This window comes from Sciurus carolinensis, chromosome 4 (genome assembly GCF_902686445.1).
Source record: "Sciurus carolinensis chromosome 4, mSciCar1.2, whole genome shotgun sequence".
NCBI classification, from domain to species: domain Eukaryota; kingdom Metazoa; phylum Chordata; class Mammalia; order Rodentia; family Sciuridae; genus Sciurus; species Sciurus carolinensis.
In genome coordinates this window covers 131,499,100-131,514,845 of record NC_062216.1, presented here as the reverse complement: position 1 = coordinate 131,514,845, position 15,746 = coordinate 131,499,100, and positions in this window count along the sequence as shown.

Genomic DNA, 15,746 nt, shown 5'->3' with positions numbered 1-15,746 from the left:
CAGGGTCAGCCCATTTTTGCCCTCACTAAATAACACCAAATTGTTCTTTAAAGTATTTTGCCGGTTTATATTCCTAGTAGAAATAGAGAACACATTTTCCTTCATACCCCAGCTATACATGCAATTGGAAGACTTAAATTTGTGTCACTCAAGTTCCTATACAAGGATAGCAATGTCATTTTTTGCATTTCTCCATCACTCCTCTAACATGGCATATTTTCCTGATAGGCAACCACTATTCTAGTTTCACTTTATCATGTTGTCCTTTCCAATATGCCATGAATTTTCCTTATTTTTGTGAGTTATAAATGTATTTATGCCCTGATGTGTTTAGTGGTGATAGATGTGATGTTGATGAAAGTCAAGGAAACCTGGGATAAAACCTGCCTGTCAACAGATCATGTGCAAAGATGCAAAGTCAGCAGCAAAGAAAGGCCAAGTTATGTTTAAGCTCCCAGAAGTGCAGTATGGGTCCTTAGCACCCACAATAGTAAGAGTGGTCTTGAACTCTCAAGTGCAATTAGAGTAAAAACAAGCGCCCATTACATGTGTCATGAAAGAACTATTAGAACAACTAATGATGGAAAAATCTAAGGAAAAGTTATAAAAGGACATTTGAAATCTGTAATTCTATTATATTGTGTCAATATTATTTTTTTTCTGCAAGAAAAGAAAATTTGCTTAAAATAATAGGAAGAGCCCAAAATATAGAAAAAACAATGGAAATGGGACTTTTAAAAATGTAGACAAAGCTTCCACACCAGAGATTAAGGTAGTGAATAAAGTACATCTAAATTTGTTTTCAGTTTTACTTAGGCAAGTGACAGCTCTTCACAAATACTGGGCACCAAGTAAATATTCATCAATTCAGTTATGGAATAAACTTTTTGACCTCTTAGTCCCTTCTGATTCATAAGAATCTTGTGAATATTTCTGAAGCATTAGTGTTATGTTCACAACTGAACTTCAAGTATCTTAAGGAAATATAGTGTATTTCAGTGTTTATATAAGACAACTAAAAATTTTTTTTTCAAATACCCTAGGATAATAAACACTAATTTCTCCCTTATTTTATAGGAAGGTGTTTAACCAAGCTTTCAAAAATCTTAGGAAAGTTGAAGCAACCAGGACTTGAAGGCTGAGAAGAGTCATAGAGAATGAGGGACACTTCCACCTCCCTTCAGAAAAGTTCTTTAAAGAGATGAGAGAGGACAGAGAGAGATTTTGGATCTTGCCCAAGATGATCACCTGGAGGAGATGATCCACCTTGGCAGAAAGAGATGATGGACGGTAAGAGGTCAGCAGGAGTCAGCATTCATAGAGTAAAGAACAGGACAGATGGGAGCACTCCCCACAACCCCAGCAGTGGCTGGTAGCTATTGCAAAGAAGAGTTGCCTTTACATACCTTTCATAGACAGATTCATACCATTCAGGTAGGACTGGCCTGGTCCCTTGCTTCTCTCTTACTCTAGTCTCCAGTTTCAAACCTGGACAGATCAGATGTACAAAAGGAATTATCAAAAGGAAAATTAGAGTAGCAATAAGAAGCGAGGAGAGTATAAAGGAAAGAAGGATCTCCCCACTGACTTCCTCCTCTGCAAGTGAACATTTCCTACCTTTGACAGGAATGAATTAAAAGTGAACATTTCACCTTAACTAAAGCTCAGAGTTTTTCTCATTAGACTAGATAAGCCATTGTCATTTCTGAGCTCAGAGTATTTCAAGGACTAAAATGACCAAAAGATTTTTTTAAATATATCATAATCTTAGAGTGAATACATAAGCTATCTGGGCTATCTGCCCAAATTTTATTAGATGAGAGGAAAATAATGGCCACACAGAATGAGTTTGTAGAGGCAATTATAAAGAGAAAAATGTCTTTATGATTGCACCTCTGGGTCTTGATTGCTCAGGATAATAGTTACAGGAACATGGAAGGAGCTCAGAATGTGGGATCGGATATGACGACATTTAATCCCATATCTGAGAATGACTAAGAGTGTTAACCTGTGATCCTCACTTAACCTCTCTGTCTCAAGATTCTTATCTGCAAAATGCCAAACTATAAAAATTAAATGCAATTATGTATATAAAGACCTAACAGATTGCTTACCACATGGAGAATACTCAGTATTCATAAATTTCTTACCCACAGTAAATAATTAATTTCCAAGCACATTTATATGGTGTAAAAACAACTGAATTTAACTCAGTTCAACTAAGACCTTTTCCTTCATCATCTTCATCCTCATCATAATTAAAATATATTTAAAGGAACAGCTTATTAAAGCCCTTGGGTCAAATCCAGGTCACTACCTGTTTTTATAAATAGTTTTCTTAGAACACAACAACCCTCATTCTCTGTACTCCATGGCTAATTGCATGTAGTGACATTTTGTGCTTTGTAATAACCATTAGATGAAAGAGAGAAGGAGAAGTGCTTGATGGCTCTTCAGCTTTCTTCATGGCAGTAACACAGACTGCTTTTCATAACCCCTTGCAGGGAGCTATTCGCATGACCTCACCCAGCTGCAAGGGATTGAGGTGGGAGCACATGGGCATTTGGCAATCAGATGTATCTTTGCACATCTGTGAGATGCATAACATTTTATAATAAACCCTTAAAGATAAAAAATATATGACAATATAAATAAGAAACTTGCTTAAGGCTGCACTGTTAGCAAATGGCAGAGCCAGAACTGAACCTAAGACTGTTGATCTCCCACAAACCATGACAGCTTGCTGCTATCTTTCTCTTTTCCTTACTCTTCATTGTCACTCATTGCTCTAATTAACCCTTCTTTTCCTTCTATAAACTTAGTTTATAACCAGATAAATATTTAATACAAGAGTTTCTTACCTGATAGTTGATGATCTTACCACAGGATGTCTAATTTGTCTACCTAACAGTCTCCTTAAGTTTGATGATTTTAAAACATCTGCATATCTTTCCGTGTTCATTTATTCAACAAATATTTGAGTACCTATGCTATACTCAATACTTAGAATTCAGCAGAAAATTTAAATTATAGATTATCTCAAAATTTTTCCAGGAAGAATTCCAAAATAATCAAAGTATTCCATTACATAATTCTCTCAAAACTTATATCTTTAATATTGATAGTTATTCTCAAGCACCCATGAGTTCATTTCTTATGTTTTGTTTCACTTTTTTCTATTTTTTCCTGGATCTTTGTAATATTTTGAGAAATGGAATTTTCTTCACACCCACAAGTAGATAAATCAAATTGCATGTTTTTGTTATTGTCATAGTTGATTTCTATCTAGAACCAAAGAAACAGGAACACTTGCTTTGACCCATAATTCTTATACATATACAATTGAATATCTTTAAAAATTATTTTGACAAAAAGAATTAAAAGGAAGAAGGACTATGATTTAACACATACTTTGGGATTTTTGTAAATTCAATAGCCATAATAAAAAAATATTTAGTCATTAAATAAAACGAATGATAGAATTTTCAAAATATAGGTAAAAAATAAATGTTAATTTTATTATTAATATAACAAAACAAAAGAAAACACATATTCTCACAGAACTTATATTTTATTACTCTGTCATATTGTCAAGGTTTAGTAATATACAAAATTAATTTCAAAATTGCTGGGTCCAATTGATAGCAAACTTAGAGAAGCATGTTGAATCTCAAACCCCCTGCCCATTTTTCTTTGTAAAACTTGTCCATAAAAGTTTAGGGAGACTATCAAAGAAACAGTGAATAGATCCTGCTGAAAAGTTCCTCAGGCATATTATTCAAAATTAGACATGCTTTTTCTCCCATACCATTATTCTTATCCAGAATTTGAAAGAGGCAGCTTTTAGACCTGCTGCTTTTCCCAAAATTGTAATAAATAAATGGCATCCTTATTCATGAGAATCTGTTCTAATTTTGAAGCCCCACCTTTGCATGCACCTTTACCATGCAAGCCTCAGGGGAAAGTAATTACATTTAATAGCCTCTATGAGTTCTAAACAAAGAAACAGTAGATAAAATGATGATGATCAAATTCAGGTATTTGTAGAAATCAGTAATTTCAGAAACTCAAATGCAATCTTGTGTTAATGGTGCTTTATTCTGGAACTATAGAAATTCTTTGTCATTAAAAGGATATTTCCCTCTATTTTTATATTTTATTGAACAATTATTTAGCTGCTATTGAAATATCTTTCTCTCAGCACCTGGAGTAAGATACTTCTGTGCTGAATATATATTTTCTATAACTCATCTTTCTAAGCTCTCGAATGATTTCATCCCTTACTTTCAAAAACCTATGTTTTTAAAAATCAAAGCTCTCAGATATTGCATGTAAAAATATAAATTGGTAAAGTCTCTCAGGATGGTAATTTGTGGTCATTTATTAATTTTTTTAATCTATGTGTCTTTTGACCAGAAGTTAAACTTCTAGGACTCACTTCATAGATGTGTTTGAAGATGTTTGTATATTAAATTCATTTCAGCATTGTTTTAATGGTTAAAAGAAAGTGGGGAGAAGCAAACTCAAATTCCAATTGGAGCTCACTAAATAAATTATGGAAACCTATGCAGCTGCTGAAAGTTTTATGTACCAATATGGAATTATCAGTAAGATACAGTGTTGAATGACAAAAGATAGGAGCAGAACAGTGTACCTGGAAAGTCTACCATAGTCAAATACTTAAACAAAAATGTATAAAGGTATACAGTATCTTTCAGAAAACAACTGCTCTGAGGAAAGTCAGTATATAATTTGTAGGTATTGCCTATTCAAATATTATTTATGAGATAATAATTTGAGAAATTATCATTGAATGGAAATGTAAGAATTTCAGACAAGATTATTCACTTATTACTTTCTATAAGAAACATATTGACATATCATGGAATGAAATGGACTTTATATTTATTCAAGAAAATCTATGATATTTAATGAAGCTAAATAACTGAAAAATGTCTGTCTGGTTATTCTCCATCCCTACCCTTGTCTTTCATGAGGATTCTAATATTTGATTTTAGAAAATGATACTTGTCCTGAAATTAATCTTCTGCCTTTAATTATTCAAATATCCAGCCTTGCTGAAATCATTCTAATTATTCCCAATACTCAACAGTATTAGTAAAAATCACATTTAAATTCAAAATAATTTAAATAGAGTCCCTGAATATTCCCACAAGTATTAAGCTATTTTTATATTTTCACCTCTTGAAATTTAAAAAAAGATTGAATGCAGCCAATTTCATTGTTTTAATTTAAGTGATTTGTGTTTTTATTTCTAATGCAACACCATAGAAAGTGGATTATAATGAGTTTTTCCTCTTTTTTGATTTATAAATCCCACCTCTCATATTACCTCCTCATTTACACTTTTAAAATTTTTATGATGCTCATATTCTTTTATTATCTGTTAGGTTAATCAGCGGACAAGTTTTTATGTACATTTTCTAGTGCATTGCCTTTGAGAAATGAAGTTTATTATTCACACTGAATAAATAAATATCATATAAAGTTGTAATGTTAGATTCCAAACAATATGAGCTGTCATCTACCATAATCCAGTCTGCTAGATTATGCTATTTTCTAAAGATTATATATATATAATATAATACACACATATATACACATACACACACACACACACACACACACACACACACATGCTTATATATATACACAAAATAATACTATGTATTATAAAAAAGAATGGGGTATTTGGAAAACTAAAATTCCATTATTATGTCTATTAAATTATTTAGCAAATTACTTTCAGGCTATGATCCTGTATTTACCATTGATTTGAGTGGGAGGCAAGGACTCAAGCCAGCTTGAAAAATAAGAATTAGAAATGGGAACAGCATATATACTTCTTTCATTAGTGAGTGTAAAATTTTGATTTAAGTTAGATAAATTAAATTACTTTGGCCTGTGCTGTCTCTCCCCCACCACAGCAAAATTATTCCCCGGAGTCTATTTTCTACTGCTGTATACATGATTTGCAATGATGGCATTCAAAGACTCTGTGTACCATTTCTCCCTTCTAAACCATAGACAATAGAGCTACAAGGCACAGTAAAGAAGAAAAAAATATCCTAAAATATGAATCTTCATTGAATTTTCTGTTTGTGACTGTTCTAAAATTTTATACCATAAATTTTCTGGTATAAGCAAGCTCAAAAAAGTCCTTATTAAAGTTTCTCTTAGCAAGAAGATTAAGTTCTTTTCTGTGACCTTTGGAAAGTAATGTGACTGCTTTATTTTTCATGTTAGCGATGCAAAACAACAATGAAATGCAAAGCTCAGTCATTAATCACAATCTAGATTAAGGTGAATGTATTTGCATTGTGCCCCAGAAAGAGCCCTTTGATGGCTGTACATTGTGCCCATAATACAGTACTCCCACAAATTTTGTTAAACAAATTGTCCATTTTGAGTCTGCATTGCAATAAATTTTAATGAAAACTGGCGTTATAACAAATTTGGATATTGGTATTAATTTCTGAGTGAGCCATAAACCAATTAATGATATTCAAAACACATACAAATTCTCTACCTCGGTTTTTTGAACATGGAAAGATCAGTGTCTAAAGTAAAACTTTCCTTTCAAACACACAGAAATATTGTCTTGCATCAAATACTTCAAAAGTTTAAACCCTTAAAACCAAAGTTTGTATAAGTCAGTGTTTCTTCTTTTGCCCAGTCATGTTTGGGAACTCTCAACAACTTCTGACACTTTTTTACCCATAATTATTTTATGACTAGGTGCTTGCTAATGATCCTAAAAATAAGCATTCTTTAACCATGTAGATGGACGTACTTGTGACTGGAGAATTGCTGACATAATGAAAATCTGATATCTTGGTTAAAACTAAACAAATATGGTCAAATCTCTTAAAGACAACACTACTGATCACATTGCCCTAATGCTTATTTCTTAAACCTATTAAATACAAATTTTGATATTTTTATCTCAGTGAGTGGGGCCTTTTAACCAAAAACAAAAGATAAGTTATTGCTTTTCTGAGTAAAGGTTACCACTGATAAATCAAGAATTTTCTGTATAGAAAACAGTTATGGAAGAGGGCCCATGGATACAGGTTGAAGCATCTTACATATAAACAAATAATATTAGCTTTGATTATTTTCCTATGTATGAGTAGGTCTGAGAGATAATATGGAGAGCTCCATTGATAGGTAATCACTTTTTCAATTTGGTGCTGGTTCCAACTATAAGGAGTAGAATAAGATGCTTTGCAAAAATCACAACCAATCCAGAGTACAGAGACTACAGGAGCTGCAATTGTTACTGAAGATATAGGCCAGCCAACACACCAAGTTCTAGCACAAAACTATTAATCCTTTCTTCTAGAAATATTTCCCACCAGCAAAGTTTTCACAATTCAATTCTCAGATCATTTGAAATGTGACTTAAAAATTTGAAATGTGTGTCAAAATTTAAGTGAGTTCCTAATTTGATAAAGGACCTATAAACATTGCATTTCATCAAGTAACTTTGGCCTGTGTAAGAATTTTGCAGAGGCAAATAAATTTAAAAAAAAATAAGCAAGCAAATAAATAAATAATTTATTTTATACTCCCTGGTGTTATTAAACATGATTAATGCTAATTCCATATTTTAGGTAGAATGCCTTAGTAGTTCAAAATGTCTAAGTTAATGCCTAATTTAATTCAAGTCTTCAATATGAAAAATAAAGTAATTTCCTGACAAATCTCTCAGACAATCCTGAGAACCCATAAGAAATTTTTATTTCTCATAAATAAAATGAGATAGATTAATACTGGGGTTATTTGTTTGTATTAGGGGAAAAGGCCCATTGCTTTGCATGTGCTAGGTCAGCAAGCTATCACTGAGCTGCACCCTCAGGCCCAGGTTTATGCATATTTTTAATCTTAGGTCTACTTCCTTGGGAAACAGATTCTGAATTTGATATTCATATGGACGTGGTTTCTTGGGAAGTATTCTAAATAACAATGCCTGTGAAGGAGTAAGAAACACAAGATTGATCAGTGAAAAAATTTTGATGCACTTGTATTAGGGCCAATCCCAGAGAGCTCAAGAGAGTTATAAATAAGAAGATTCCAAGGTCTAGGTCCTTGCACATACGATTCAAGATTCAATGAATATGGGGCCCACCTGTAGGAAGGGGCGGGACCTTGGACAAGGCATCTCTTTGACCAGGGCAGGACCTACAGCAGATCTTAGCTGCTTCTGTCTTTGGCAGACAATACTCCCAGCTGCTGATCAAAGGCTGCTAGAGCCTGAAGAGAGGTCTGTGTGATGCACCGCAGTGATTGCATTTTTCTTCCATGTGAACCTAAACTTATTCAACTTTTGATAATGGGAGCCCATCATTTACTAGATTCTAAAGTCTGCCACAGATTAATGTGTATATTGGATTCAGTACACTCCGAATATCACTGACTCTGTGAATACAAACACTTCTTCAATATTTGTGAATCTTTATTTGTATTTTTATGGATAGAATGGCATCATTGATTTCTTATTAGAGATGTTTAAAACATAGACTTTTGACACAACACACAGTTGCAAATAGACAAAATTTATGTCAGTGCAACTGTCACAGATGAAAAGAAATGTCTCTCCTTTTGTAGTTCTCCTTTTCAATCAATATCTGTTTAGGGCTCAGATGAAAGGGGCTCTGTGAACAGGTCACAAGCTTTTGTACTGACATAAATTCTGTCTATTTGCAACTGTATGTTGCATCCAGTCAACACCATCTCTCAGCTGGACTCTTACAACAATCTGCCAGCGGGTTCCTCAGCATCCCATCTTCGTTTCTTGAAACCCATTCTCTACATCGGAGCCAGTGAAAACATGTTAAAGTGTGAATCGAATTACCTCTTCCCGTGTTTCAAATCTTTCCTTGACTCCCAGTTGCATGAAAAACCTATTCCAAAGTCTTTGCCATGTCCTTCAAGGTACTTCATGATCTGAGTCCTACCTGCATCTTTCAAACCCCCTCATAACATCAACTATTGAGCTTACTAAGATCTAGTAACTTAGACCTCAATTCTGTTTGTGTAAAATAATAAACTTTTCTGAGGGTCTTTGCACTCTGTGTTACCTATTCCTGAACCTTCTCTCTGAATCCTTGTAATAGCCATCCTCTAATTCTTAAGTTAGGCCCCTCCTAAGATATCTGTGCATTGTTCTCCCATCGTCCTGGGTTTCCACTGTCTCATCATGTACCTTCACTTGCCTTCTCCAACCTAAAATCTTTCCATAATATTGTCATCACAACCAGCTAGACTAATCTGACTTATGAATTTGATAATGTTTATTTTCTATCATTTCCAAGAGCATGTACACTGCATGTTTTATTTCTATCATTTTTAATAATCTGCAACATCTATTCCAAATACTTAGTAGAAGTAGAAAACAAAGGAGAAAATTATGCACAGTGACACCTGAGAGTCAAGGAAAAGTATTTTAGGCCACATTAAGACTCAGGAGCAAAGGAAACAGTTGTTAATTTTTTAGAGGAGAATACTCTTGAGGTAAGGAGATGATATGAATATTTCTATTCTGATGCAACATTTCACCCACAATATATGAATTTTGCTTTATTCATATATTATTTCACATGGTTTTATTAAATTGCCTCTCTTCTGATTTTTGATCAACACGAATATCATTCAGGTTCTTGGAAAACTTATATTGAACCATTTTGTGACTTAGATGTGAGGTGTCCCACAAAAGTTCTTGTATGAGACAATGCAAGAAAGTTTAGAGATGAAATGATTAGGTTATAAGAGGTTCAACCTAATCGGTGCATCAGTCCCTGATAGGGTTTAACTTGGTGATAACTGTAGGCAGGATGGATGTTGCTGGAGGTAGTAGTTCCCAGGGATGTGACTTCGGGGGTTCATAATTTGTCCTTGCTGAACATTGCTCTTGCTCTGCTCCTGGGAATCATGTTCCCAGCTGCTTTTCTCTGCCACACTCTTCCACCATGATGTTCTGTCTCATCTCAGGTTCTGAGAAATTGAGTGGGCTCTCTATGGACTGAGACCTCTGAAATCATGAGCCCCCAAATCAGCTTTTTCTCCTCTAATTGTTCTTATCAGGTTTTTTTGCTCACAGCAGCAAAAAAGCTGAGTGAAACAGGACAACCCTTACAAAATCTTTTCTATGTGCTTGTAATATATTCATGAAAATTAATTTTGATTTTGAAAAGAGTCATAATAAAGCCAAACTAATTGAAATAACATCTCTCCCAGGCTATTCCTAAACTCTTACCTCCTTTAATTTTCTTTCCGGTGCTTGTCCTGGTCCCATTTATATACTTATTTACTTGTTAATTGGGTAAGGACACAGGGCAAGACTGTCTTGTATTCTCCTTTATCTCTATCTCTAGAATAAAACTGAGCAAATAGAAAAAGTTCCACAAATATTTGTCAAATTAATAAATGAATGAATTTGTTCATCTAGGAAATTCACATGTATAGAAGCTGCTACTTCCCAATGAAGCTGAATAAATGAGATCTCTTAGTCACGATAGCCCCTTCACTCTGAAAAGGTCATAAAATTAATCTTTTCTTTAATTCCCTGTATTTATGTATGCAGAATGACTGCCTAATACAAGGGGCTCATCACTTACTAGCAAGCAGTAAAATCCTTTTACAATCTGTTCTATGGTCATGTAAATAACAACCATCTAATTGTGACTTGGTAATAGTTGCATTGATATTTATTATCTGCTACATCCTTCCTGGTTGTCTAGTTATCACACTTTAATGAGTTTAACTTTTTAAAAGGAACTGCATACATTCTTTCAAATACAAAAATATATATCCACATATCACACACACACCCACAAATACACACACACATGGAAGGAGAGCTAAAGTAAACAGAGGGTGAGGGGAGAGAGGTGGTGAGGGGTTATGGATTAGATGTGAGATGACCCCAAAAATCTCATATGTGAAACAATGCAAGAAAGTTTAGAGGTGAAATGATTGGGTTATGAGAACTTTAACACAACCAATGAATTAACCTCCCAATAGGGATTAACTGGAAGGTGACGATAGAAAGGTAGACAGTGGCTTGAGGAAGTGGGTCATTAGGGGCATGCCTTTGAGATATGTAATATGTATATGGTGAGTGGAGGCTCTCTCTCTCTCTGCTTCCTGGTGTGATGGCTTCAATTTCTCCCCTCCACCACACCCTTCCGCCATGACGTTCAGCCTCACCTTGAGTCCCAAGGAATGGATCTGACTCTCTACAGACTTGAGACCTCTGAAACCATGACCCCTGAAATCAACTTTTCCTCCTCTATTTTGTTCTTGTCAAGTCTTTTGGTCCAGCAGACAAGCTGTGGGTGGGAAAGCATAGCATATTCTCATCCCATAGAATAATACCTAGGACATGTAGTAGTCATTAACTTGTTATTTGAATCTAATAAAGTAACATGATTCACATTTAATTGAAGTGAATAAAGACTCTTCTTTGGGGCAAGACATCTACTACATACCTATTTTTTAGTTAGATTTTATTTACCTTGGATTTTTACCAAGCATATCAGGGAGGAAAGAATGCTACATAAAGTCAGAAGTTTTCCTGTTCAGGTCCTTAGGTGATCTATGCAAGTCTTTTAAGTTACCTGAGACAAATTTCCTGAATTATCAATGGAATGAAAGTAGTTACTTGATTCTCTAAGCCTTTTTAAATCAAAAACATGTTTTCTTCAATTCTTTCCAATAAATGCACTTTAATATGCATTTGTTTGGTTTTTTGTAGTTTTTTGTTTGTTTTGGTATCAGGGATTGAACTCAGGGGCACTCAACCACTGAGACACATCTCCAGTCCTATTTTGTATTTTATTTAGAGACAGGGTCTCACTGAGTTGCTCACCTTTTGCTGAGGTTAACTTTGAACTGGTGATCTTCCTGCCTCATCCTTCCTAGCTGCTGATGTTACAGGTGTGCACCATGGTGCCTGGCTATGCATCTGTTTTTAATTGTAGACTAGTATAAATTTGGGGAGTTGTTTATTTTGTTTTCTTTGTTTTTTTTTTTTTTTTCTCTCAAATATTGTTAGTGAGAAAGTCTCTCAATTATTCAAAACCATTTTCTTCCAGTTCCCATTTTTGCTTGTCTCTAGTCAGGACATATGGCATCTTCCTAACTGCAAAATTAAGGGATAGTAGTTATATTAAAGTTTTGATGGTTCCGATATGAGGTGTCCCCTAAAAATTCAAGTGCAAGAAAGCTTAGAGATAAAATGACTGGAGAGTTTTAACCTTAACAGTATTAATCCCCTAACAGAGATTAACTGGAACTGGATGGTTAACAGTAACAAAAAAGCTGACTAAAATAAAAGTCATGAATCTTAAGAATTGATAACTGTGTAAGCAGCATAGGTGACTAACTTTCATCTGAGGAGCTTTATGCATTCGGATACTGTGGATAAAAGCAAGACTCAAGTAAACCTCCAAGCCACATTCTGTTCTGCATTGAAGAGCTCACTTCCAACAACTGCTTGAAGGCCAGTGCCTTGTGGATATTGTGTTGTAATATAGTTAACAGGGAAATTTGACACAATTAATGTTCTCTATTAGCTAGTTGGATTGAGTACATTACTACACTTTATTCAATATAGAGTTACCAACATCCTTGAAAGTGAGATGGAATGCTTTATACATTATAGTATTTAAGCTATTACAGAGACCATTAAAGAAGAGTTATCAATAGAAAACTGTATTCCTTATTATCATTTTATCTAAGAAAAAATCTAAAGAAAGAAACAGTACCTAAGAGTAGTTTTCTTTTACATCTCAAAAAATAATTAAGTTTTTAATCTTTTTTTAATCTCTGATGTGATCTACGAGTCTAAGAGGCATTTTAACCACATTTTCTAGTATAGAGTACAAGCCCAAATCAAATAGTCATGTGGTTTCTTCCGTGAGGTTATCTAGGACTTGCTAAAAACATTTTGCAGCAAAATCATTTCTTTCTAAGCCATATATATTATTGTGTTTTGTCACTCAAAACTATCTATGTATACTTCTTTCTCCCAGATATGGTTATTAGAATCTTTTTAAGTGGACCTTCCCAGTGGTTTACCTACAGAACTGAGATTGTCCGTAGTCACCCAATCCCAGCATCCATGACAATGAGGAAATAAAATCGATTTTCTCCAGCTCTGGGGCACAGGTTAGTCTAAGGCAGTAATGGCAATCAATTTCCCTCTTTAAACACATGGCTTTATGAATAACTGGAGATGCACATCTGGCTGCCTTCATTCTTTCACACACCCACTCAGTGATCATTTCTGATTGCCTCTTAGATGCCAGGCCCTCTTCACATCATCAGGGATACAGGAAGAAATAAAAGTCACTACACTTCATAGAACTTATATTTTAGAGGAAAGAAAAAAAAAAAAAACAAATAAATTGATAAATAGCATCTCAGAGAGTGAAAACTGCTATGAAGAAAAATGAAGTCAGGAGAAGTGATAGAAATGTGGGAAGAGGGATACTTTGTTCAATAAATGAGATCACCAAAGGCCTCCATATGGAGTAATAGAGAAGTTGTGACTGAAAGTTCAGGGAGAGAAACTAGAATACAATTGGATATTATTTTAACAACTGTAGTTATCATACGGTTCTAAGACAAGTATATGGAAAAGAATATAGGTCTAGTTATCTTTATACTCAGCAAAAGTGTTTGGAAAAAAGGGGATGAGGCTGTAACTCAGTGGCAAAGAGCTTGCCTACCATGTGTGAGGCACTGAGTTAGATCCTCAGCACCACATAAAAATAAATAAAAATAATAAAGGTATTGTGTCCATCTACAACTAAAAAATATATTTAGAAGGTTTTTGTATATCTCCAATGACAAAAAGAAAATCCAGTGATATAATCATTTGGATGGGGGTTACAGATCAATCTCATTTAAAAATCTGTGCTGATATTACTCAAAAATAGTGGATGCCCCACATGACAACACCTCTCTAGCTCATGAACTGTGGGCTCTGAGCAAGTTTTATTAAATTTCAGTCACTTAAGGCTTCCAAGCTGAGAGAACAATCTCAAAATTACTTGGAAAGGTACTCTTGAAGAGTGATAAGTTTATCATAAATTTTGGGAATATTTGGAACAAAAAAAAAACCCATTCTATTAATATTTCATATTAAGAAATCTATACATATTTGTTAATACAAGTATTTTGATAGTACAAATAATGCTAAAGAGTTTGCCCCATCCAAATGACCAATCGACCCTCTGACTTATTTAATACATAGACCTCAATATAAAAATCATTACTGATTTGGTGAGTATTTGTTATTTAAAATAAATAGTACTTGAAAAGAAAATTTAAAAATATTGAATTTAAATACAGTTTAAATATTTACTGGATTATAAAAGCCAACAAATATTAATCAAAGTTCCCTTAAAGGCAATCATTATAATCACTAGCCTTCTAAATAGAATAATAAAATATATATCAAACTTATTAAGAATGTGATTTTACAAAAGTAATAACTTTAGTAATTGAATGTTTATTTTAAAATTAAAATCTCTGAATAATCTTTGGTATGCAAAACTGGTACTTAGGTGGTGAAGATAAAACATATTCTTCACTGAACTTGATTCAGAGCAGAGATCTGAACAACAGGGGAAGAGTAGCCCTGGCAGAAGGATTGGCAAGTACAGAGGTCTGAGGTAGGAACATGCCTGCCTGATGTTTGTGGCCAAGTGTGATTCCTAGAATTTCTGAGAACCCTTTTGCCCCCAGAGGGTGACCACTGGGAGAGAGGAGGTCAGAACCTGAGAGCAATGGGAGGCAGAAGGAAAGTCTGGTGTTGTCTGCCTATCTTTTATCTCTTTTAATGTAAAATAACAAATGCTCCTATATTTTAAGCCACCTTGAATTTGCAGTTAACTGTCATTGCTTGCAGGAGAAAACATTCAAACAATTTAAGTTGCTATTTATATTCTTTTAATCTTCCTCAAATTGCCAAACAACAAGAAGGCAATCTTTTCCAGGTGATGTGCTAAGGGACTTTATTTTCAAGTAGATTTTCATTTTCAGGTTATTTTTTTCTGAAGTTATCACAGAAAGACTTACTGTACTTGCCACTTGAGTTTTACATATATTGTCTCTCAGCTTCACCCAAACTCTCACAATGAAATTGTTATACTCCGTTTATAGAGAATGAAACTGAAATTCAGAGGTTAAATCACTTGAACTTGAAGTCAGGTGATGAAGGGTCATATCCACTGCTACTTTCATTATATCCAACCATTAATAACTGGTCTTTGGCATAAAACTGTAAGCCAACTGAAATTTTAAGGTCATAAATTCAGGGAAATTAATGTCTTAAAAGAGAATGCTAATGTAGAAAATGATTTGGTGAAACAGCTTCCTATACAGAGCTTTTTTAAAAATTCCATCAGTAGCTTTATTTATTCAGAGATTTAACCTTATGTTGGAAGAGCCAGAAATTTATGGGGAGTTGAAAGAAAGCCTATAATTTAGTAGCTGATATTAAGCTTCAGTTTCCCTGTTACTAAACTATGGTGGGGAAGTAACATACACACATGACTTCTAGCAGAGTGCTTGCTATAAAATAGCAGCTTGGTACCCAATAATCACCATTGGGCTAAATGAGGGCAAAAATGAGTTGCTTTTTTAAAATTTCACCAAGGATCACAAGGGGAGTGGTGTTTTTAGAGCATTTGTCAGCTGACTTCCTACAGCTT